This window comes from Mus caroli, chromosome 16, assembly GCF_900094665.2.
Source record: "Mus caroli chromosome 16, CAROLI_EIJ_v1.1, whole genome shotgun sequence".
Taxonomy (NCBI): Eukaryota; Metazoa; Chordata; class Mammalia; order Rodentia; family Muridae; genus Mus; species Mus caroli.
Window position 1 is genome coordinate 18,920,146 of NC_034585.1, and position 6,173 is coordinate 18,926,318.

Genomic DNA, 6,173 nt, shown 5'->3' on the forward strand with positions numbered 1-6,173 from the left:
ACATATCCTCACCCCCCCNCCCCCCACTTCCCACCCCCATCCCCCACACACACACACACGAGTATTTGGAAGTGTATGGAAAGACAAAACATCTGGTTTTTAAATCTCAAATCCCCAGGATGAGCACATCCTTTGAAGCCCATTGAGATCTTGAGGTATCTTGTCCCAAGTGACTCGACATTGTATAAAACAGTGGTTTTGCAGCCTGTCCCTTGCCCTGAGAGGCTTCATTGTACAAGCAGATTTTCACTCCATTTTGAGGAAGGAGGATGACTCTGCACCTGGGTAAACAAGTGTATTTGTCAAGAGTGAATCGGGACTGTGAGACCTCATGGACTGTGGGGACTTGGATGAAAATGGCCCTATAGGCTTGTATAGAGTATTTGATTCCCAGTTAGTGGGCTATTTAGGAAGGATTAGACGGTGTAGCCTTGTTGGAGTGGGTGTTGGAGAAGATGCTCCACTGGGGGGTGGGTTTTTTTGGTTTTGTGGGTATTGTGTATTGTTTTGTTTCGTTTTGTCTTTTAAGGCTTCAAAACCTTCCCCACCAGGACCAGTCTTGAACTCTCAACTTCAGACCAGATGGAGCTCCAGCACCATGCCTGCCTGCCACCATGCTTCCCTTCATAATGATAATGTGTTGCGTGTAGCTGTGAAAAACACACTACTGCCTTGCCCAGAATCCTTTCTCTACTTGGTCTGGGGTTTCCTATCTGGGGTGAGCAGATGTTCATGTCTCCCCAGGAAAAGTCTCACAACATCCTAACAGTTTGCTGGAGAAAATTTGAAGGGGCAACCTAAAATAAGCCTAGGATACAAAGGCAATTGCTTGTAAGAGTTACAAACAAAGAACAACAGAATGAGGTAGAAGTGTAGGTCTGCCCAGATCCATCAAAACACATTTCCCAGCAAGAGTGCATTGGCTGGGCACAGGCCAGAGCACACTGGGCAGCAAGCAAGGCCAGCTCTGCCATCTCCTTGAAAGAAATATGGATCAAATGAGGCAACTTCAAAGGAGAGGTGGGAGCATTTCCAAGATGAGGTTGCAAAGAATGAGGCTTGTGTTGGCCTCTTGGAAGCAACCTGGCAGAAACAAGTATCCTGAAGACATCTTGCCCTTCCTTTTGGCTGAAACAACGGTTCCCTCAAGAAATCCAATTTCCCCAGGAACTCCCCACTGAGAAATAGAAAACACTGAAGCCCAACGCCAGCAGAACCAACTTCACAGCTCTGATGACTTTGCAGGAGAGACGGGAGCTGAGACACTGGTGGGTGCATGATGAGACAGGGGGACACTATGACTAAGACAGTCTACCTCTAGTTTTCTACTTAAACCCAAATCTCATGCCAAGACCTCGAAGGTGGACTTGGAGAGTCACTGGGCCTCTTGCGCCTCCTCACTGAGGAGTTCATTTTTCATATCCCATTTTGTCTCCACTCGGAAACTAGGTCTGGACCATTTGCTATGTATCCTGGGTGTACTGTGCTTCCTCAGCTGATCTGCCTGTCTGAGTTGATCTGGGGCTGGAGGCTGCAGCCTCTGGTTTAGCACCTCATGGTGTGAAGAGCAGGAGGTTAGGAAAAAGCTTCATCAGGGAATTGTGCTTCTCCAAGTTGAAGTGTAAGGGAGAAAAGGGGAGGGGGACTCATCTTTGCCCTTTGTTCTCAGTACTTGTAAGACTCCTAGAGCATACGTTCATTCACATGGCCAAAAAGCTCACTTCGAGTCTGCACATACATTCAGTCATAAATCGAATAAGAGGTTATAACAGAGAATGCCTACGTGCATATACACTAGGAGCAATTATCTGGCTTAACTGTCACCATTTGTTGCTAGCTTGCAGGGTCATAGAAAGTGTAAGACTATAACTAAGCTGTCCTTGAAGTTTTGTATAGACAAACCCAGTCAATGTCTTATCTCCTGTGTTTTGCACCTGGGATCCCAAGGTGTATATCTTCTTTATGACCATCGGTTAATGGTTTCTGTAACCCCTTGGAATGTGCCCTAAGTTTAAGAAGTCTGCTGTTATCTCAGAAGCAATTAAGCAGTCCCGTTACAAAAGGAACGTGAATGTCCCTACCTCTGTTGCCATTTCGAACAATGGTAACCCTTGCATGCTGGATGCTTCTGTAGAATAAACGCTCTTTGTCTTTGCAAACTATCTGAGTCTGGGGTCTTCCGTCAGTGATTTTTGGACCCTTACACTATGCATTCCCAACACTGAATCCCAGTGGGTCCCAATGTTACTTTCCAGTTTAGCTGGCTTATATAAAACGGATGGCCAAGCCTAACTTGTCAGATCTACCAGGCTTCAAGCTCTGACCCTAACAATTCTGAGACCATTATGATTGACCCTATGGCTGGAAAGAACCAAGTCTGGCAATAAATATTGAAGCTTACATATTTGACCACTTGAATCCTCAGAGCAAAACACACTCCTGGTAGCCTTATGAAGCCCTCTCACCAGGAAGGCTGTCCCTAGATTTTTACCCTACAGAACACTGGGAGATAATAAATGTCTGTTGTGTTAACCACGTAAGTTGTGAAGATGCTTGTTGCGTCTCAATAACTGACTAGTGGATGACAGTTACGGTCAAAATACGTATTGTATGTGCTAATATTTGGAGAGCCCCAGAACATCTTAAAAGGAGCAAGGCCAGCATGAGGAAATTGCTAGTCCAAGGAGCCTGAAAAGGAGGGAGAGATGGCTCAGCGGTTAAGAGCACTGACTGCTCTTCCAGAGGTCCTGAGTTCAATTCCCAGCAACCACATGGTGGCTCACAACTGTCTGTAATGGGATCTGATGCCCTCTTCTGGTATACAGTGTACTCAGATACATTAGAGAGAGAGAGAGAGAGAGAGAGAGAGAGAGAGAGAGAGAGAGAGAGAGAGAGAGAGAGAAGTGGTAATCCTGAGGAGATGAAATCAGCAAGACTTGAGTCAGAAGTGTTAAACAGACAAGGAGCACCAGGCCTAAAGACATTTATAAGCACCCAGTCTGTGACCCGGGTAACATCATGAAAGAGGTAGCAAAAGGAATGTAAAAGGCAAAAGATATGAGGGGATGCTTGAGGGAGTGCTACTGAGTGCTCCGTTCTGGACATGAAGTGGCTTTTGCAACCACAAACCTACAACAACTGTGGCTGGTCATGGCTGAGCTCATCGACATCATTCCATCTGAGTGAAAAGAGAAATAAAAGGAGGACAAAAGTGCTCCTGCCGCGTGGAGGTTCTTATTACAGACTTAAGGGAGAAAACAGGAGGCAGAGGCAGAGACATCTGTGAGAGTCCAGAGAGAACATGACCTGCGGACTGAGCCAGGAGGAGAGGGCCAGAGAAGGGGAAGACCCAGAAGACCAAGAGGCCAAGAGGTCAAAGGGATCAAAAAGGGCCAGCCTAACCAAAATGGCTTGATCATATAGGGAAGAACAGCTGCGAGGGACCGGGGATGCTGGGAGTCTGCTTTGATATGTTAATGGACACCTTAGCTAGTTGTTTGTTCTGGTTTGAGATCAAACACCACCCATTCTATCACAGCTGTCCCCTCCGAGACCCACCCCCACCTCCACCCCCTCCCACCCCGCCATGAGGCCCCACCTGGGGAGCTATTGGTAGTTAGTGTTACTAGTAGCGAGAGAATTATTTTCTTTTGTGGCATGACTAGTGGCAAGTTAAACCGCGCTCCAGTAAATAACCCACACACATACCGCCCCCCCTTCCCCTTAAGCCCTGTTTATAGAGGGTCAGGAAAGTAAGTGGTGCACTTGAGAAGAAGAGGGTTTTGTTTCGGAAACCACCGACAAATGGCTGAGATGCCTATTAACATATCAAAGGGCTGGCCAGTTCTCCCAGCATCCCTCAGTCCGTGTGGCTCCACCCAGCTCTCTCTGCATCCCTCAGTACCTGGGACTCCTCTCAGCTCTCTTCACCCTGAACCTCTTCCTCATATGTCTGGGCTTCTGCTTCCCTTTCCCCAGCCTGATTCCTGTATAACTCAACCATTTTGTTTTTGTTGGTCCTTGACTGAAATATAGCAAAGGGAAAAAGTTACTTTACAGCCAAACTTGAGATTTCCTCTGATGTAGGAGAAAGAAGCAGCCAGGATTAAAGGCAGGGGAGCCTTTTTTTTTTTTTTTTTTTTTTTTTTTTTTTTAGTAGCAAGCGAACAGGTGATTACAAAAAGTGGAATTTTGCAGATATTTTTATGATCTTGGGAAAAGTACATGTTGTGGGTTTATAGTCAGACAGTTCCCCAAACGTATCATGAAACCATGTAAACAATTTATGATGTGTGCATCACAAGATTATAGAGGAAGAACAAGTCAAAAAACCAAGTTGGCCTTCAGCTTGGAGCATAAATAGAGAAAAACACCATACAGAACAATATAGAAACAAATCAAATTCTAACATTATGTTTAACTAAGTAAAAGAAGAAAAAAAGTGGAGTCAGCTGGCCCCCGATAGACTGCCTCTGTTGCTCAGCAACTCCTCTCTTGCTCTCCCCCGACCCCTCTCCTTTGATGACCCTGTTTAGTCCGCCAGCCATGTTGAGTGTTGAGCCTGGAATCTCTCTCTCTCTCTCTGCCCACTTTCTCCCTTCCATCTACAGTAAAAATCTTCTCCATACTTTAAGAGTCATGTCCTCCTCCTTTTATTTCATTTTTTTCCCTTCAGTTTAGAGGGAAGATAAAAGAGAATAATGAAGGTAAATATGATCACAATATGTTGTGTCCATATATAAAATTGTCAATGAATACATTTAAATTTTTAATTGGATGAACCTAACTAGATGATTCAGGTGTATCTTAAGTTTGAGTCTGAGCTGGAGGGATGGCTCAGTGGTTAAGAGCACTGACTGCTCTGCTGAAGGTTCCGAATTCAAATCCCAGCAACCACATGGTGGCTCACAACCATCTGTAATGAGATCTGCCACCCTCTTCTGGGGTGTCTGAAAACAGCTACAGTGTACTTGCATATAATAAATAAATAAATAAATAAATAAATAAATAAATAAATAACCTTTACGGGCTGGTGAGATGGCTCAGCGGGTAAGAGCACTGACTGCTCTTCCAATGGTCCTGAGTTCAAATCCCAGCTCACAACCACCCATAATGAGATCTGCCACCCTCTTCTGGTATGTCTGAAAACAGCTACAGTGTACTTATGAATAATAATAAATAAATCTTTGGGCGGGAGCGAACAGGGAGTGAGCGAGCAGGGCCAACTGGAGAGAGCAGAGGTCCTAAATTCAATTCCCAACAACCACATGAAGGCTCACAACCATCTGTACAGCTACAGTGTACTCATATACATAAAATAAATAAATAAATCTTTTTTAAAAAGTTTGAGTCTGAGATTGCAAATAATTCTGATGATGGGTAAATCACGAAAGAGTACAGAAGCAGGATGAAAACTAAACAAAGAAGCAAATGATGCTGGGGAGTAACAATGTAACAGGTCTGGTGGGGACTGGATTGGATCTTTGCAAGCATTGAAGCCAAGTGTGTGAAATACCCTGCTGTCCACCAGGCTACCTCCTGCTTCAGAGGAAGCCAGGGCACTTCTGACTGAGTTCCCCCCCAGGAAATTAAAGAGGCAGAAGCTTAGAAGTAAGACAGAATTGAGTTCAAATCTTGTGTCTGTCACTTGCTAACTGGTGTCCCTAGCTAAGGTCATTATGCTCTCTCAAGCAGTATTTTTTTTAATCTATAAAGTATTAGAAATATTGGGGGTGGTGAGATGGCTCAGTGGGTAAGAGCACCCGACTGCTCTTCCGAAGGTCTGGAGTTCAAATCCCAGCAACCACATGGTGGCTCACAACCATCTGAGATCTGATTCCCTCTTCTGGAATGTCTGAAGACAGCTACAGTGTACTTACATATAATAAAGAAAGAGAGAAAGGAAGGAAGGAAGGAAGGAAGGAAGGAAGGAAGGAAGGAAGGAAGGAAGGAAGGAAGGAAGGAAGGAAGGAAGAAATATTGAAAGTGCCGTTCCTGGCAGTACATTGAGCTCCATAGAGACAGCGCCGGGGCAAGCGCGAGCCGGACGGGCACTGGGNGACTCTGTGCCTCGCGGAGGAAAATCAACTAAACATGGGCAAAGGAGATCCTAAGAAGCCGAGAGGCAAAATGTCCTCATATGCATTCTTTGTGCAAACTTGCCGGGAGGAGCA